The sequence below is a fragment of the Mauremys reevesii genome, linkage group 1 (genome assembly GCF_016161935.1).
Source record: "Mauremys reevesii isolate NIE-2019 linkage group 1, ASM1616193v1, whole genome shotgun sequence".
In the NCBI taxonomy this organism is placed as follows: Eukaryota; Metazoa; Chordata; order Testudines; family Geoemydidae; genus Mauremys; species Mauremys reevesii.
Window position 1 is genome coordinate 169,954,867 of NC_052623.1, and position 20,377 is coordinate 169,975,243.

The 20,377-nt window shown below is 40.2% G+C and overlaps 1 protein-coding gene across 4 annotated transcripts in view; it reads left to right on the forward strand.

The window, feature by feature from the left end:
- TIAM1 (TIAM Rac1 associated GEF 1) overlaps nt 1-20,377 on the forward strand; it is a 267,398-nt gene that overhangs the window by 146,722 nt on the left and 100,299 nt on the right. For all 4 annotated transcript variants that reach the window (XM_039520731.1, XM_039520734.1, XM_039520732.1 and 1 more), the window contains one exon: nt 16,058-16,236. The gene's annotated coding sequence lies outside the window, so the exon portion shown is untranslated. The remainder of the gene's footprint in view (nt 1-16,057; nt 16,237-20,377) is intronic.

Consider the following 20,377-nt stretch of genomic DNA (forward strand, 5'->3'; position numbering starts at 1 on the left):
AGCCCATAAATCAAATGGCTCTCCTTGAAAGGGAAGTGATAGGTGAAAAAGCAACATAATAAAATAAGAAAAAAATGGAAAAAGAAATAAAGACATCTATTAAATCTACAACACTGTACAGTTATGGAGTCTATGGATGTCTTATTATTATTATTTATTATTTTTTAAAGATTCTTCATAAGATAGAAATTGAAGAGTTTAAAACTGTACAAAGCAATGCCCTGGGGACAATGAGGAGACAATAGAGACAAAAGGGGGCACCAAGAGCACACAAAAGGGCAGAATATGGCCGCTTCCTAGGGGTGATGGAAAACACTGGTAGAGTTGAAGGTAATAAAGCTAGACTCTATATATGCTGAATTCTCTTGTGCAACTTCAAACACGTCCCACCTTGTAACAAAGCTATTCTGTGGTCAAGGACTGGGAATCAGATCTGGATCCTGTTCCCAGTTCTGCCACAGCCTTTCTGTGTGAATTTGAAGAAATCACTTAATCTTTCTGTTTCTCAGTTCCCCATCTGTGAACTGGGGCTAATACTCCCTACCTCACATGAATATTGCGAGGGTAAATTAATTAATGATTATGAGTTATTCAGACACTGTAGGAATGGGGCCATATAATTACCCAGTTGGACAGAAGAATTCAGTGGCATTAGTTCAGTTATTTGCAAGAGGAAAAACAATGCGTCTGAAGTGCTTGCAGGGTTGGGTGTGTGGCACTCATTTATCTTTCTGCCTGACGTCAATTATTTTGTATTTCCTCCTCGGTCCCAGATACCCCCTTCTCACCTCTTTTAAAAATGATCTTGGTCCTCATGCTGACTGATCTTTCTCACCCACGACGTCCATTGACTGCAAAAGAAGCTGTGGGCAGGGTCGGCTCCAGGCCCCAGCACGCCAAGCGCGTGCTTGGGGCGGCATGCCGTGGGGAGCGATCTGCCGGTCGCCGGGAGGGCGGCAGGCGGCTCCGGTGGACCTCCCGCAGGCGTCCCTGCGGAGGGTCTGCTGGTCCCATGGTTTCGGTGGAGCATCCGCAGGCACGTCTGCAGGAGGTCCACCGGAGCCGTGGGACCGGCGACCGGCAGAGCGCCCCCCGTGGCGTGCCGCCGTGCTTGGGGCGGCGAAATGGCTAGAGCCGCCCGTGGCTGTGGGTGCTGAGTAACTTTCAAAGTTAAGCTTATTAGGAGAGCTTGTATGCTACTGGTGATTATAAGTGAGAAGCTGCAATATTACCAGACCCAAATGTTCAAAAATTATGAGTCAGGCCTCAAAGTCATGCAAATTAAAAACAAACAAATAATACAGCTTTTTATTTGCCTTCTGATGTCTGAGCCTGGAGGGTTCACACTTTCCAGTTTTACTCTGCAACCATGATGGCTAGAAACTTCCTTTAAACAATATTTTATAAATAATAAAAGCTGGGATTCTCCACCAGTCACATGATCCCAAGGGCTTTCAAAAAAACAGCAAATATCAGGAGGCTTATGATAAAATCGTGAGAATTGCGATCTCTGAATTTGAGAGACCAGCATGAAGTTATTTAGCTATTCATAGGAAGCAAATTTGTTTTCCGCCATTCTCTGTCTCTCTCTCTCTCTCTCTCTCTCTCTCTCTCTCTCTTTTAACATTATAATATTTTTATGAAAAAGAGCACTCTAGAATTATACAAACAGTTACGTATAAATTCAGGGCTAGTGGATTGTTAATGTTATAATGATTGTAGGCTAATCTTGACATAAAACCATATTTGTCTTTTTTTTAAACCAAGGACCAAATTCTACCCCATTGACCCTTTGCTTTCCAGTGAAATCAATAAGACTACTCACAGAGTAAGGTACTACTCAGCATGAATAGAAGTGGTGGAATCTGCCCCTAAATTATTTCCCCAGCTATCATCATAATGGTTTTTGTTGTATTTTAAAATTATTGAAGAATCTCCAATTAAAATTACACCTCTCTTATGATCTAATATGCTAATAAATATCTGATCATCCTAAATGATGTCCCATGTATCAACTGATGGAGCAGGATTTGAGATTATCATTCTTATTTTAAGTGTTAAATGACTTTTTTTTCTAATTTGATTAATCATATACGGTATTCTCTAGTTACTCACATATTTCAGACTTAATTCTGAGATTTAATAATTAACCCTTAATGGCCTGTAAATCTGTGTAAAATTTCAAAGAAAAGAAGCCAATAAACTGCCTCTATTATAAATCTAAGCCCCCAGATCAAGCAAACAGCATAAACCTCAGCAACAAATCACAGTTAGTGGATTTATTGTTTGCTATACCAAAAACTGTATAAATGTCAGTAGCTAATTGCAATCTTACATATGTCACCCTGGGGGTGCATAGTGGTGCTTGGGCATATTACACAAGTTGGAATTAAAGATCACTTTTCTCCAACCGAGAAGTGATCTAACAGAGTCCTCTTCTGAACTTAAAGCAATGACACAATTTTCTGAAGAGGAACAACACGTTTGGTTGCTTTCTGGATGCCTTATATACATATCATTACTGTGGGAATTTGATGTGATAGCAAAATATGTTAGGTGAGATGTCAACATGGATTGATTAAAATTGTAGCAAGTGACATAACTGAAGATTTGTCTAAAGCATAACACTTTTTCATATATGATATTTTTGGGAAGGAGTTTGAAGACAAAAAGGTACATGGGTATACTTTTGAGAAGAATGTGTGGAAGCCAGAATAGTGGTTCTCTTGTCTGTTATCCCTTTGTTGTTTCTGGTGTGGAAATAGGTGAGGGAAAGGATGCAGGAAAGCTAGGTACTTCACTGAAGAATTTCCAGTTGCAAGCAAGTGAGCTAGTAATGAGCAAAGTTGATCCAAATTTCTGACTGTTCAAACCACATTCTCTCTCCAAATACACAAAGGCCTTTGAAGTCAATTTCCATCAAATTCATTGGGCTTTGGATCAAGCCCAAAAAGAAGACCCTAAGAGAGCTGTCTACTGACACACCAGCAAAGTTGCTGGACTACTTATGTAGCAACCTGTTCTGCATTATACTGAAATTGGCTAACAACCTCTTATTGAAGAAAAATAAATTGTTTCAGCAGTGTGGGTGGGGGCTATTTGTCTGGCATCTTAGGTTTCTGATGTGTTTTGTTGTTGTTGTTTTTGGAGTTGTTCATCTTCACTGTAGCCTGAGATTGGCAGTGCTGTGGCTTAGAGCATCAGCCATAGTGTAGCAAAAAGAGAATAATCACGTGCCATGTTTGAACAACTAAACCCAGGGCTTCACTGAAGTGTCCAAACAGTGAAATTCCACGTAACAGGGACTGGTGAAGAAAAGAACAGTTTTGCTCTGCTGTAGAACTGAAAGCACTAAGGCAGGTGTGAAAAGAAGTATAATGCTTCCCAAGTACAGGTGTGTAAAATGGAAAGATTGAGGTTGTGTCTACATGAATGGTTCTGTGGCACAGCTATATGCCCGTCAGGGATCACACCTCTTCACACCCCAGACTGAGGCCATGGCTACACTTGCAAATTTGCAGCGCTGCAGCAGGGTGTGAAAACACACCCTCTCCAGCGCTGCAAATTGCGGTGCTGCAAAGCGCCAGTGTGGTCAAAGCCCCAGTGCTGGGAGCGTGGCTCCCAGCACTGTATGTTATTCCCCACAGGGAGGTGGAGTACGGACAGCGCTGGGAGAGCTCTCTCCCAGCGCTGGCGCTTTGACTACACTTAGCGCTTCAAAGCGCTGCCGTGGCAGCGCTTTGAAGTGCAAGTGTAGCCATAGCCTGATAGAGCTATGGCAGCAGAAGTCAGCAGGTTAGCCTTGGCCTGTGTTATGGCACCCTCCTTAGATTTCTGCATTACATAGAGATGTCTTTGTCTCATTGGCGTAATGACTTCATGCACAAGAGGTAACTTTTCTTGCACCATATTTAACAGGATCAAAAGCTGTTTGAAAATCGGAGAAAATAAAATGTGAAATGTTTTATTTTTTTCCTCCTTTCTGCTCCATTTTTCCCCGTTTCCCCTCTTTTTACATTTTGCTTCTGAAAAAGAGGGTTGGGGAAGGAAAAAAAAATGGAGAAAAAAATGGAAAAATTAAAAAAAAAAATTAAATTTTCATTTTGGTAAAAAAAAAAAAAAAGTTGTTTTGACCAAAAAATTTTTGCATTTGAAAAATTTCAACTTGATCTAATACAATGTGAAGGGGCAGAGGGGTGAGGGTTTGCACTGGACCCCAAGAGAGACTCTGCTGGGCTGCAAGCTGAACTTTTAAGTTTACAGAAGCTATTGCAGGTTCCCAGAACCTCCACAAGCCACCAGATGGTCATGTCTCTGTTTGATCTTCTAATAGGGATTTGAGAATTGCAATTATATGAACATGTGCAACAGCTGGAATCCTGTAAGACTGTGATCTTTTCGAAAGGGATATGAGGGTCAATAGGAGACCTGTGCAAGACTGAAAAGTCGTCTTTTCTTTACATTCAAATGTAAAATCTCCTTTTGGTTTCTGCCTTGTCTTTTGGGATATTAGAAGTATTGTACAGGGCTTTCTTTTAAAGTGTGATTATGTTCCCAAAAAGCGACTGAAAAATGGCATCATCATCCTCTGTTTCCTGTTTGTCTTAGAATTTACATGGGATTACTGACAAAAATAAACTGTTACTTCTCTTTTAGCACCGTAAAACAAATACAGCTATGGGCAGGTGGTGCTGGAACCCTTGATAGAGGGTGTAGAGTAAGAGGCTTTTGTGGAGGCTGTGACATGTGAAAGGAAGAAACTTTGATTTCAAAGAGTAGAAAAAAAGAAAAAATACAGAAGTCCACAGTGCTATGTTTAATACTCAAACCAATGTAATGGAATCTCTCTTCATGGTACAGCACCATTTTTAAACTGGAGATTATCACTCATACGTGTGCACACACTCATACCCACACACACTGACAAAAGTGCAGCAAAAACTGCAACAGTCACGCCTCGATTTTATGAATCCAGCCCTTTGTTTGCTTGTGTGCAGTTTGTATGAATCCAGGAGCTATTTCCACTCTAGGATGTGTTGAATAATTTGCATGTAACTTGAGTATAGGTGAATAGGAGCAGTTTGTACATATCCAAATATGGTCATGTATAGATTTACTCCAATTTATGTTTTTATTTGGGTTGGGAAAACTGCCACATAAAATATCAGTAGCTTTTCTCAGCTAATAAAATAATGTATCACTCTTTAAATTTAAAGTGAATGCTAGCTGTTTTTGTTTATTTTGGGTCACTTACCCGTGTGAGGCATTGAAATAATGAAATGACACATACCTTGCCAAAAATATAAAGTGCTACGTAGATATACAGTATCCTCACCTGATGGAACTGCTGGTAATTTACTTCTCTGGCATTTCTAGTCAAAATGAAGAATTTTTAGAACCATTGTTGTAAATGGCAAAGAATGACTGCACATGCAAAATGAATTCTAGAATTTCTTGACAAACATGAAGTACACTAATATTATGGCGATATGTAATGTTTTGTTTGCTACAGGACTGTAACCTGCAGCAGCTTCTATATCTAAGAAAAGGATTCTCGACACACAGATTCAGGTAGAACAGATTTTGCTGATGACCTTATTGAAAAAAGAACTGCATCACAGCTGACGCTATGCATTTCTCCATTAACTAACTGGTTCTGTATTCAGTCAAACAGAACCTATAATGGTGTCTGTAATAGCACCATCTGCTGACTTCCCAGTAATGTTTCACGCCCTTCTATTTGAAGATAAAGAGAACCTATCAGACCAGATCTTGCAATATGGAAATCTGAGTGGCGCAAAGGAGCCGGAATATGGCCATAACTGTAATTGTAGTATGCCGTAATTATCATTCTCCCCTCCCACCCTCGCAGGCAGGAACGGTCTCTGTTGGCGTAAAGCTGCACCAGCTGCCTCCTCGCTCCAGCATAGAGGATGTGTGAGGGACAGGGAGAGTCATGCTTCGGCAGGATGGTTCACTGGTCTGCTTAGCCAATTCTCAGCTGGTGCGTAGTCTCTTAGGGACCATTCACAGCTGAAATAATTGAGAGCAGCCCTAGGCCTTTTTGGCTAATACTGTGGCAAGGGCTGGGGCGAGAGAGTCACAATTACAGAATCAGGGAGCCATAACCAGTTCCCTAATGGTCTCTGTCTCCCTTGCATTAGCGGATCTCAGTGCTAGTGAGAATCTAGCCCATCAAGTTTATTGTTACTAGATTTTTGAAATTTGCTATAACCCAATATTTCAAAACATTGCTACCACAGCCCACATTACTCACATAGGAATTCCTTAATAAATATGGATAGTTTATTACCAACACATGGTTTTACATCGCCAGTCAGGGCAGCACGTTAATAGTTAGTGTCTTTCAAATTCTCTGTGGATTCTGGCTATAAAATGTTGTGTGGCCAGGGGTAAAGTCCTCCGGTTGAACAAAACTGTTGTCTGGCCCGGGGATAGAACTTACTGTGTCAGAACCAGAATCAGTCAAGCTGAGGTAAACTTGAGATAAGAACAAATTTCTCCAGCTATGTCCCAATGTTCCTCTGCTGTCAGTGTGTGCAAGATAGGATCTTGGTGTGAGTAGTTTGGCTTTGACGATGCCAGGTTGTTGCTGACCATCAGGGTTGTGAATGTGTATGCTCTTTCTCCTACCTGTAGAAAAAGGTAGAGGGATTGTGTTGTTGTAATATCTGGACTGGTGAATGTGTTCTTCTTTGACTGGTGTGTTGATATCGGGTCAAACCAGCAATATTCGGTCCTTCGCTTGATCTATTCTGCTCCAACGTGCCCCGAATGAATTATATTTATTATTCCAAATTTCAGTTATTATGGAACGTCATGCCTTTCACTTTCACAGATGGGCTCCTATTCATTCCTCACAGAATGTCCAGAACTCTTTTGCTTTATAGAGACACAAATATTTTTATTTTGGCTACTCAGCAAAGAATTTCCAACACTGTAGACAACTAGCAAACCGTTGCAACCCTGATTGCTGTCATTTTCTTGTCCAATACAGGTAAACTGGATATGACAATGTGAATGTATGCCTCAAATGTCTCCTCCATATTGTCATGCCCTGTCAGAAATAATCTGCTTAAGATACTAGTGACTGGCATATCCCTTCTAGGTTTGTGTTTAATCACAGTCATATTTTCTGCTGGTGCAATTTCATTCATAGCTTCGGTGGTGCTGCTACAAGAGGTTTTTTATGATGGCCTCCAAAGGCTTGTGGTTAGATGCCATTGTAACTTTTTGTCCTGTGCACATTGATGGAGATGCTCCCTGTGAGACAACATTGCCTATATCTCTCTTTCAGTCTGTGCAGTTTATTTCTGTGGATGTGAGAGACTTCGATGTAGAAAACTCTGATTTCCCTTCTTGCGGGGACACAGCCCCAGATCCTCACCCGAACATTTCATATGTGTGACTGTACTGCTTCCAAAAAAACAATGAGGAGTCTGATGGCACCTTAAAGACTAACAGATTTATTTGGGCATAAGCTTTCATGGGTAAAAAAACCCACTTCTCCCCACTACTTCCACGGCCCCCATATCTGACCACCTCACAATCTTCACTGTATTTTTACAACCCCCCCCCCCCACACACACAATAGAGAGGTACTGTTATGCCCAGTTTACAGATGGCAAACTAAGGCACAGAGAGACTAAATGATTTGGCCAAGGATACACACGTAGTCTGTAATGGAACAGGGAATTGAACCCAGGTTTCCAGCCAGTGACCTACCCACTGGACCATTCTTCCTCTCATAGCTGGGCAGTGTACATGCACTAGGGTGACCAGATGTTCCTGTTTTATAGGGACAGTCCTGATATTTGGGCCTTTTTCTTCTATAAGCACCTATTACCTCCCACCCCCTGTCCCGATTTTTCACACTTGCTGTCTGGTCACCCTAACCTGCACTGGCAATTAGTTGCTTTATTTTGGTGAAGGCAGAATCTTACTGGGAATCAGATTGAAACTCAGAATCTTTCTTTGAGAGGTCCCCAAACACCCCCAAAACTTCTGCAAAGTGTGGAATAAACTTAAAAGTAAATCACCACCCTTGATACTTTGCTTAGCTCAACACGACTTTTCAGTGGCCTTATTTCAGTAACTGCTGCTACTTTAGCACTTTGTGTCTTACGTAAATAGCTTTTATATAGCTGAGCAAATGCAACCAAAATACAACCAAAGTTGTTCTGATCATGCATTTGCTTGGATTTAACTTGACTCCTTTTTCATTAGATCTCTCAAATGCCACATGTGTGGCTTCTTATCCCTCCATAGTATTCAAATTTTGGTACCTAAAATGAGGCATCTAAACCCATAGTTAGACACCTCATTAAGTGGCCTGATTTCTGAAGGTGCTGGGCATCCATAGCTCTCATTCCAGTATGAGCTGTGAGTACCCAGCCCTTCCTGAAAATCAAGCCACTTATTTGGGTGCCTAACAATGGATTTACAGTAAATACTTTTGATACCCAACTTTGACAATATTGGCCTTAATTATTTTCTGTGACTTTTAAATCTTATGTCCTCCATTTATTTGTGTAGTTGTACAATGGCTTCCCATTCACATAAGGAAAATGTTTCAGCTATTAATATTAGTTTCTAAAATAGTGTACTGTTGAATCTATCTCTGTGCTCCATTTTTTACTCTGTGTTCTGCATCTCTCTTACTGTGAGTAGTACTGTCGCAGCCTAAGCTTCATTAGGTACTGGACATTTGTGCATTTATCACTTAAGTAGCTATTCTCTTTCTATTTGACATTTAAAAAAAAAAGTCTTTCATGTGACTACTTTGGTTGTTGTCTGATATGTTTGGCACACTGCTGTTCTGATATGTATCAGCTGTTCTCTGTTCACTTGGCACCAGAGAAAAGTATGTTTCAAGTTAATTTTAATAATAATACATAACTTTAAGGTAAATGAAGTCCAGCCAACTCTTATTTTACCTGCACTTTGAGGTATTTTTTTTGTTTTTGTTTTGAGAAATCCAATTGACTATCTATAAACATGTAGACGGGCCAATAGCTACCCTAACTACACCAGAGATGGCAGAACAGGTCCTGCCACTCTTTCTCATTTCCTGCAGCGCCTCCTGTGGCTTAACATTGGTCTCTGCTTCCAAGGGCAGATTATGAAAGCCCCCACTTCCCTGGAAGGGGCACACAAGCTCCTTTTAACCTGCACAAGGGCTCCTGGGAATTCCATTCAGTTTCCCATGTTTTATTTATGGCTTACAATTTGAAATTAGGTTTCAGAGTAGCAACAGTGTTAGTCTGTATCCGCAAAAAGAACAGGAGTACTTGTGGCACCTTAAAGACTAACAAATGTATTTGAGCATAAGCTTTCATGGGCTACAGCCCACTTCATCGGATGCATAGAGTGGAACATATAGTAAGAAGATATATATACATACAGAGAACATGAAAAGGTGGAAGTAGCCCTACCAACTGTAAGAGGCTAATTAATTAAGATAAATTATTATCAGCAGGAGAAAAAAAACTTTTGTAGTGATAATCAAGATGGCCCATTTTAGGCAGTTGACAAGAAGGTGTGAGGATACTTAACATGGGGAAATAGATTCAATACGTGTAATGACCCAGCCACTCCCAGTTTCTATTCAAACCCAAGTTAATGGTATCCAGTTTGCATATTAATTCAAGCTCAGCAGTTTCTCGTTGGAGTCTGTTTCTGAAGCTTTTCTGTTGCAAAATTTAAGTCTGTTACTGAGTGACCAGAGAGGTTGTAGGGTTCTCCTACTGGTTTTTGAATGTTATGATTCCTGATGTTAGATTTGTGTCCATTTATTCTTTTGTGTAGAGGCTGTTCGGTTTGGCCAATGGCAGAGGGGCATTGCTGGCACATGATGGCATATATCACATTGGTAGATGTGCAGGTGAACGAGCCCCTGATGGCGTGGCTGATGTGATTAGGTCCTAAGATGGTGTCATTTGAATAAATATGTGGACAGAGTTGGCATCGGGCTTTGTTGCAAGGATAGGTTCCTGGGTTAGTGTTTTTGTTGTGTGGTGTGTGGTTGCAGGTGAGTATTTGCTTCAGGTTAGGGGGCTATCCGTAAGAAAGGACTCATTTGTCTCCCAAGATATGTGAGAATGAGGGATCATCTTTCAGGATAGGTTGTAGATCTTTGATGATGCGCTGGAGAGGTTTTAGCTGGGGCTGAAGGTGACGGCTAATGGCGTTCTGTTATTTTCTTTGTTGGGCCTGTCCTTTTCTTAGGTTGCCCTGCTTCTCTTCTAATGCATAAGTCCCTGCTGATTTGCCCTCTGGGAGGGAGGGAGATTTTCCCACCATTAATAATGCGAGGAGGAGGAAGGGAGAGAAACTGAAAATACATAAAGATACTCTTGAAAACAGCGTTACCCAGATACCACAGTACAAAAATAACAGAGCACTGAAAAGGTAGCTTTTCCCTTCACTGGCTACTTGTTCTCCTCCTGCATAGATTCACCACCATGCCCCCATGGAACCTTGTTAACACCATTTTTCTGGTTTTGTTGACTTTAACTGTGATTCAAGGATGTTAGCTGTCAGTTATTATTGAGATTGCAGGTCTCCTGAGAGGGCTCATTTTTGTTTCTATTTATAGATTTGTGTAGGAGTGTTGTTCGAGCTGGAGGAATAATTTATTTGACTAGTTTAACTTCATTTTCTGTTAGTGATTTCTTCATGAACTGACCGTGATTTTCTTCAAATGGAGTCATTATTCAACATTTATTTTCCAAATAGCTCCCATGGAAAATGTTGAGTCTTGTGGCTTGCTAGTGAGCAGTTTGTATCAAATGTTTGAAATTCCACTCTGTTGGTCAGTTTTGATTAGATATGTATCGCACTTCTCTTCTCTGGCCGGATGAGCATATTCCTTCAAGTCAGGTGCTAATCGGCTAAAAGTTAAAACATCACTTTCAATGAATATTTGCCAATATTGGTTTAAAATTCACTGTTTCCACAACCAGCAGGCTGGTTTGCTGCAATATTTACCAAAACAAAACACAGACGGGGCATAAACACATCAAACTGAATTTATTTAAAAATCAGCTAGACCATGCAGTGCCTTGCTGCCGAGCTTGGAGCCTCGGTGCTGTGCATTGACTTAAAGTCACCACTCACGTTAGTGAGCTCTTTGCATGGTAGTGAAGGGACATGGCCTCTAGTTAAAATTAAAGGGTCTAAATCTCCACTCCATTACACTGGCTTTGCACCAGAATTACATTGTCATAAAACTGGTGTGGTGGTATGGAGAATGCAGCCCAAAGTTACTTATTGATATTTAATATTTTCTATTTGCAGTGGCCATGTGGTGTCCTCCATCGATCTATATAAACTGTGGAAGTTTATAATAGAATTACTGTGGGCTTCATAGAGTGGGATAATGGGTTGGGCTAATTATTAGTTTGTCTCACATCTGTAGATGTACTTTTGAAATGTTACTACTTTCTAAAAATGTCTTTGTATTATAAAATAAGGAAGTGAAAATATAATTTAAAAATGTTTATAATTCTCATAGCCATCTTTGAATGACAAGAAGTAATGGCGGCAAAGAGTTCTGTGGCACCTTATAGACTAACAAACGTATTGGAGCATGAGCTTTCGTGGGTGAATGCCCACTTCGTCGGATGCACAGTAATGGGAGTAATTCTGCAGCAAGGGAGATTTAGGTTGGATATTGGGAAAAACTTTCTAACTATAACTATAACTTTCTAACAATATAAGCTCTGGAATAGGCTTCCCAGGGAGGTGGTGGAGTCCCCATCATTGGAAGCTTTACACCATCCCTAACGGGGCTCTCTGTGGTTCACATAATATTTGCATGTTGTTATTATTTATTATTATGTAATCCCATATTTCAGAGTTCTGCACTTCTGTTGACAGTTCATGAGCCCTTTCATTCTCCTGTCCCTGTATTGGTTCTTTGGTACCAACAGGAAGCAATGTTATTTTTGTTAGCAAGTCAGCAGATGTAACCCTGGGTACATGTAGCTAGCAAATGTGATGAATAAATTGCTGCTATTTTTATATAGTCACCTTTCTGACTATAACCTCATTTTTAGGGACCTTGCATCCAAAGACACTGGGTTGATGGTTGCAGTGTCAGTGGGCTAATTTTTAGCGCACACAACTTAAGTGGGAATTTTGGGTGCTCATCCTCTTAGAAATCACGTGGCCTGATTTTTCAGGATACTTTTTCATAGTCATTAAATTAATACTCACAAGTTAATTTGGCCCGAATACCGCAAAGAACATTGGGGCTACACTCATGAATAAAAGTTATGTACATGTATGCATGTTTCCAGGAACCAGGTCTGAGACTGCAAATTTAGGGTCTTTTTTAAACAAGTAGTTTGAAAAACTACATTTTAGATTCATTTTGTTTTGTTTTAACTTTCCCTGTAGTTGTTTATGACCGAAACATCAGCATTGAACATGGTCACTGACAAGTGTGTACTTTTGGGTCAGTAAAAGCACGTCCATACCATACGCATCAGTGTGTTATGTCATGCCCATGAATAGGCCATCAACACCCTGCTTGGTTCCACGCTCCACTAACGCTGTAGCGTCCAGCAGAGCACTGAGCGAATGTGCTGTACGGGGGGACGCTGCCCTATAGAGGGAATGAAGTCATCAGTACTGAGGGCTAGTCTACACTAGAAGTGCTACAGCAATACAGCTGCACCCTGTAGCGCGGCTGATGGAGAGAGCTCTCACGTCGGCATACTAAAGCCAGCTCCACAAGAGGCGGTAGCTGTGTCGGCGGGAGAGCACTGTCCACAGCAGCGCTTCAGTCACTATAAGTTATATTGCTCAGAGAGGTGGCTTATTCTCATCCCTGAGCGATGTAAGTTATACCAACATAACTTGTAATGTAGACAAGCCCAAAGTTTCTGTTCAGAACCCAGCTGCTCCCTCTCATGAGTGTGTGTGCCCCATTCCTTTCGCCTGTGGGGAATCATGTCCCTTCTGTGCCACTCCTCCTGGGGAAAGAGCAGACCCCATTATTCCCGTGAAGACCTTTCTGCCAGAAGTCAAAATCTGCACCTGGCTTGGGAATGTTGAAGAACTTCTGCTCTTGCAGAAAACCAAAGGGTGAGATGAAACAATAAACTGGTGGTTGGGGTGTTTTCTAAGGTGTATTAGAAGCAAAGTTAAGTATTAAACTGATTTTTAAAAAACAAAAATGGATTTTTGCATTTGCAAGAATTCCTTTGAATTAGTAATAATAACTAACAGGAGCTGACTCTGCTGGAAAAGAATCATGAGATAATGATACATCCTCAAGGAAGCGTGTGTGCACATGCATATTGATATAGATGTGGATAGATATAAAGATAGATATAGAGAGAGACAGGGAGAGTAATCCAATTCCCCAAGTGTAAACACCCACTTGGATTTTTTCACCTTTGAAAAAACAACTCTTTTCCTTTAAGTGTTTTAGTACTGAGATACTAAAAGAGAATTATTTGGTTAGGAGCAAAGACTTCATATGAAACAGTCAACATTATTATTATTACTATTATTTTAATTCTCCTAAAAGTGACCAAGGTTCTGACCTTTTTTTTTTTTTTTTTTTTTTTTTTTTGGCCAAATTTCAGTTTGGAGCAGATTATTTCAGATGAATAACCAACTCTTCAAAAAACAATTTGAGAGTGAAAAAGCTGATAGTGCACTACAGTTTAGTTTTCTTTAAAAATAACTTATCTGTGGCAAATATAGATACAGCAGGGAAAAAAATCCAAAGATAAAACTTTTTTTTTTCCTTAAAAAGTAAAGCATGTTAAACATACGATTATTTCCTACGTATGAGACGCAGGTGGAAGAACACTTGCCTGTAGGACCTTGTTTTCCATCAAGAGTCTAACCTTGTAAATTATTGTCAGCTGGCATGATAATGAGTCCATTTCAATATAAATGAGCTTCATTTTATTAATTTCTGCCTGCTTCTGAGCAACACATGAACATCTTTTCAGCTCTCAACCAGCAGCCTGGGGGAGTGGGGAGTACGAGGGAGACATAAAGGAGAAGGAAGAAAATTAGAATTTTTTTAATTTAAAAAAGGAGTTGGTAACTCTCACTTCCTTTTGAGAATCCATCCAAGCGAGGATAAAAATTTACTACCAAGTTGCTCTAACAACATGAAGGGCATCACTGACCTATTCTGAATTCATTGTTCTTGTAATCTTTTGAAAATATGTAAAACCCATGTAATAACTCTGTTTGCAATGCTACTTGATGATCCGCTTCTTTCATTTGCCTCTTCGCCTTGCAACTTGGCTGCATAAAGGAAATTTAATGACTTCAGGGCTTGATCCTGCAAAGCACTGAGTACCCAAAACTCCCACAGAGTTTACAGTACTCAGCATCTCACAGGATTGGACCATAAGGGTACATCTACTGCAGCTGGGAATGAGCTTTCCAACGTGGGAAGATGGACTCGTGCTGGCAGGGCTCGAGCTAGTGCACTAAAAACAGCAGTATGGATGTTATGGCTCGAACGACAACTCCGGCTCTCAAGCCCCACCTAACCCCCTGCTTCTGAGCTTGGGTAGCTAACCTGAGTCTCCACTGGAGCTGCAATGTCCACACTGCTATTTTTAGCATGCTAACGCAAGTCTGTCTGCCTAAGCGGAGAGGCTTGCTCACAGCTGCAGTGTAGACATACGCTAGTGTCTAAGGAACACGTGGGAATGAACTTTTAAATGGCATCAGGCCAAGGCACAGTCTAGGAGTTTGATCCTGCGTGCATGCGTGCATGCACATACACACGTGAATAATCCTGAAGTTACTTTTGTGTGTGTGTAAGTGAGTGCAGCATCATTTCCTAGTCTGTTCCTTTAGTGTGCATAGTTTACCTCCACAATATACTCTGTGTGTATAAATTTTCTGTAATCTCTGACTCCTTTCTAAAATTGTTCATTATACCAGTGCTTGTATTGCTGTCCATTTTAGTAAATTGTACAGATTGAACTATTGTTTGTGTTTAAAAAAAAAAAAGAAATAAAAAGAAGTCAGTACCTCTTCCTTAACCTAATTGTAAGCCATCTTCAAGCAGAAAGAAATACAAAATACCGTATTTTCCGGCGTATAAGACAACTGTCTATACTAAAAAACAACCCCCAAAAATCGGGGGTCGTCTTATACGCCGGGTATAAACAGCAGGCAGCCCAGAGCCCTCTGATTCCCAGCCACGGCTGGGATTTAAAAGGCTCTGGGCTCCCCGCCGCAGCGGGCAGCCCAGAGCCCTCTGACTCCCGGCCGTGGCTGGGATTTAAAAGGCTCTGGGCTCCCCGCCGCAGCGGGCAGCCCAGAGCCCTCTGATTCCCGGCCGCGGCTGGGATTTAAAAGGCTCTGGGCTCCCCGCCGCAGCGGGCAGCCCAGAGCCCTCTGATTCCCGGTCGCGGCTGGGATTTAAAAGGCTCTGGGCTCCCCCCCTCGGAAGGGGGGGGGTCGTCTTATACGGCTAGTATAGGCCAAAACCTATGTTTTAACTGTAAAATTAGGGGGTCGTCTTATATGCCCAGTCGCCTTATACGCCGGAAAATACGGTAGCCATGCACAGAATTCTGAGGGGAGTGTTGAGTATCTTTTATGAGGGACCCTGTTTAATTGCTTTTCTCTCTTGCACCCCCTCAAAAACCAACCAACCAAAACTAGAAAACCCAATACAAATGTAATTTTTCTGAGCTGTCACTGAGACCCTCCAGTCCTGTATCATTGTGTTTGCCCTCAGCAGTCTCTTGTCAATTTCTATAAGATTCTTTATTATAAAAAGTGGTAAGAAAATGAATGGCGTTCATACCCTTGGTTTGGCTTCATAAAGTGTTAGACTGAGGTTTTCAGTGATTCTGATATTGTCAGATTTTATATATATATATATATATATATATATAATTTAAATAGAGAATTTAAGCACTGTATTATATAATGTTTCTTAGGTAAGTGTGAAAATAGGACTTGGCAGAAAATGTCCTCCTTTCTAACCATTTTTGCTAATCCTTTGCCTATTTCTTTTTTCCTCCCTCTCTCTCACCAGGTTTTTGGCATATATTCATAGACTCTGACGAGACAATAATGGAGGCGCTGAGTGGCAGGTGCTGACAGATTCTGTGGTTCCAGTAACTGTTCATTTTGATATCATTTGCAATTCTATATATCTAAATGCCACAGTTCTCTTGGGGAAAGTTGCATTGGCTACCAATATTGCCTTGTAAGGTACGTGTGTGTCTATGCATTTTCTTTAGGAGTTTGCTGTGTATTGTTTGTGGGAGGGGAAAATTTGGAGGAAACTGCATGTTGTTTATAGTTACACCCATTTAGCAATGCAAAAGCATTAGAATTTCTATCAAGCAGCTACTGATGACATCCTTTCCTTCCTCTCCCTCCTTGCCTCCCACTTCATCACCCTGCTTTTGAGTTGCTTGCAGGGCCTTTTTGGAGTACATCCCATGCTTTAACATATTTAAAGTGGATTATAAAAAGAAATGTCTGGCTAAAAAGCTCTTAATTCAAAACAATGAAATATTCCATTGCAGTTTCTGAGAAACTCAAAGGTATAAGATTACTCTGAAACTTCAATCTCTTTTGGGGGAAAAAAAACTTTTAATTGCCATAAAATGTGTGTATTCCTTTTTAGTTACTCTTGTAAATTGTTCTCATTCTATATGGTTTTTGTGAGTTGAGTAAAAATCTTTGTTGTTGGTTTGCAGAATTTAGTAAAAGTTCATTTCTGTAGAATAAGTTCTTGCTGTTGATTTTATCATTGTTCTGGTTCTCACAGCCTCCAGACTCAAACTCCAGGAGAAAAATAGAGATATGTTACCAAGTCCTCCCACCAGAATCTAATTTTAAATTTGCAATCTGTTGTCTTGTGAGGTGCTTCAAATTTAACATGGAAGTTAATAAATTTCATCCTTTCCTCTGCAATCTAAAGTTCAGTTTGTCAAAAACTTGCAAGCTATTAAGTTAGGTTTATTTTCTGTAATTGCTATCATGAATATTTTATTGGAGAAAAGGAAGAAGAGAGAAAGGAAAAATAATGTATTGAGAAAAAATGAAATTTGAAATGGGACTTCAGCCAGTATCATCTAGAAAATCCTCTTTCTACATAGCAATATTTTATTTTAAACTAATTCAAGGAGAACTCAACAATTCTGTTACAGTTTTATTTCTCCATCTAAATCAGTTAGTTTACAGGGAGCATTTTTCTCCCGGAGGTTTATTGTAGAATGTATACTTTTCCCTTACTGATATTCTGTTTGTGCCATCAGTCTTAAGCTTTATTTTTCCAAACTAATAACATTTTTTAAAAATTGTTACTTGTGACATGTTCTGTATGCCTCAATCTTTTGTTAGCTTTGGAAGATAAATTCAGAACAGATTTTTGACATGTTGCATCCCCTTACTCTGCTTTACAGCCCTTTTTAAACATTGAGGCAAGTCACCACTGATTTATGTGGCATCCTATTGCTACCTTGTACAGTGCTCAAATAGGCATCTTTTGATTCAGTTAATAAGCTAACAATAGCAACTGTTTGTCTTCTTAATGTCTGTGTATAACTCCCATTAATATTACTTATGTTCTGATTTTGAGACAGGTTATTTTATGACTACTTCAAACACAGTTTATTCTGACCTGGCTCAGTCCTGCATACTCTTACTTAAGATCAGACCCTGCTCTGATTGAAGTCAATGAGATTAGGAACAGGACTATTCCTGAGTAATCATCGTTACTCACTTCAGCAGTGACTCAGGGCTAATCGTGTAAGCAATGGTTTGCAGGATTGGGAGACTTTCATTGTTAAGTAAAACCCAAGTGTCCTTCAACTAAGCAGATAATGGTCAATTCCTTACTTGGGAGCATGATGTTTCCTGTCAGTATCTAGCACATACTTTTCATCATGTGAAACAGGTTGGTAAACATTCCTGTGAATGTCTATGTTCATATTCCCAAGGATGTTAGTGCTAAGAAAACCATTATCGCAGGTGCTGAGTTTTTATCTGTGTAGAAAATGCATTACTCTTTGCATGAAAGCATTTTCTAGCCATCTGTTTTACTCACAGAATACAGGCTTATCCTCTTGTTTCTTTTCTTGGCAAAATTTTTTGTTTGTTTTCAGTTTTGCATGATTGTGTCCATTAATGTTACATTGGGACTGTGGCACATAACAATCGTTTGCTGAACTGATAGAGTGCTGTGCATCCGGTTGCTCTGTTCATTGAGCAAGTGATATGTTTGCTGGTCTCTGGGGGGCTGAGTCTCTGTACATTGAGTGGTACTAAGAACTTTCTGGCCTTTCTGCAAATTTGTGTCTTTAGTTAGAGAGCTACTCTTTTCAATCATGTTTTAAACGTAAAAATCTTTAATTCTTCTCAAAATGACACCAAAATGGTGGTTATCTTTCTTGATAATGGGGAAAATGACAGTGTAAAGATCTGCTTCTGCAGCCAGTGAAAATCCTTTTAAATGAAATTGTTGTTAGCAAGCGTTTTAAAGTCAGTACAGCAAAAACCTTTCCCCTAGAGATTTCCTTCTACAAGGCTTAGAAGTGAGATCTGGTTTAGACCCAAGCTGCAAAGACAAAAGGGCACCTTTGTGCTACCTGAGTCGCATTTAAAGGTTTTGGAAACAAAAGATAATGTAACTAACATTCATGTTCTGTCCTGACGAGATCAGAACAATCTGGAATAACACTTACGCTTAAGACTCAATTTAAATAATAAACCCTGTTCTTCAGCGGTTGATAACTCTATCATTTTAACATACATTGGGCTAAAATTTGCTGAGTGCATTTGTTTTTCTAAACTATGGGTAAATCCCTGGCCTCATAGGGTCTGTCTACACCACAATTAAAAACCTGGCCCAGGCTAAGGGGCTGGTTAATTGTGGTGTAGATGCTTGGTTTGGGGCCTGGGCTCTAGGACCCTGTGAGGTGGGGCGGTCTGGCTCGAGCAGCATAGAGGTCAATGGGAGCTTTGCCATTTACTTAAGTGAGTTGGGGATCTCACTCCATGTGGTTTAATTCCCTCGGTCATATTTATTTTAGATACAGAGATGTCAGAATGTTTTAGGTAGTGCCCATCCCGCTTTCTACCACACAGATTTTTAGCAAGTCATAACTAAAACGTGACATAACTATGGAGCTAGTTACACCTCTACCCCGATATAATGTTACCCGATATAACACAAATTCGGATATAACGCGGTAAAGCAGCGCTCCGGGGGAGGGGGGGAAGGGGCTGCGCACTCCGGCAGATCAAAGCAAGTTCGATATAACGTGATTTCACCTATAACACGGTAAGATTTTTTGGCTCCCGAGGACAATGTTATATCAAGGTAGAGGTGTAGTCGTATAGGGAAACTCAAAAGCATACTAGCTCCTATTTTGACCATTTTCCAAAGCATCCGCAAAAAAAAATACAACCCCACCACAAGTATTTGATAGTACCTAGAGCAGAATTGTAAGTGTGAACATTTATCAGAATTGATTCAGTAGTTTCTGTGTAATCTATGTGAGGTTAAATAGGTTCTGTGCGGTAGCTGATATTGTGTATTCAGATGGTTAATGCATATACACAATCATATTCATTCCAAGAGCATCTGATTCAATAAAGTATGGCACATGCTTATAATGGAAAAACCCACTGCCCTTAGGACTAAACCCCGCCCCCGTTATCTTGCTTTCTAGACACCATTTGCTGTTTTTCTCAAGTCTAATATAGCTGCCTCAAAACCAGAAAGTCTTTGCCCTGTGATCCCTCTTAAAGAATTGTGTTTTTTTCTATATGTAAATAATTGTACACCATTTTCTTTGTGTTTGTGTATTTATTTTCATATTAAATTTTGTACGATTTTGTATTTTAATACATACTTGACTTTGCTCCTGGCCAAAACAGCTACTTTTCTTTTAAAATTTAAAACAGAGGTTATTTATTTCATAATTTTATATCTATGCTGCAAACAATGCTATTATCCAGTTACAATAATACTATAATTGTTCTTTTCTGGTCTTGAGTCTGGTCTTACTTATGTCAGGGTAATGCTGGTATAACTTCATTGACTTCACTGAGTTACACTAGCCTACATGAGAAATGAATAGGCTGCGGGGGGCAAATTCTTCCTTGGACTTATCAGCTGAATTACACCAAGAATGAATTTAGCTGTTATGTTTGCAAAAGCCCTTGCACAGAGGCATTGGTGGAACCTCCTACAAGATGCATCTGTTCTGTCCTTTTGGGTCTCAAGGAGCCTGGTTTAAGTAGTTTTTAGTATTTTTGGAGAGGATGCTGAGTGGATATGACTCCTAACTCAGTTTTTGATGTCCAGCAAATGTCTTTACAAGTCTCATTACCAGCA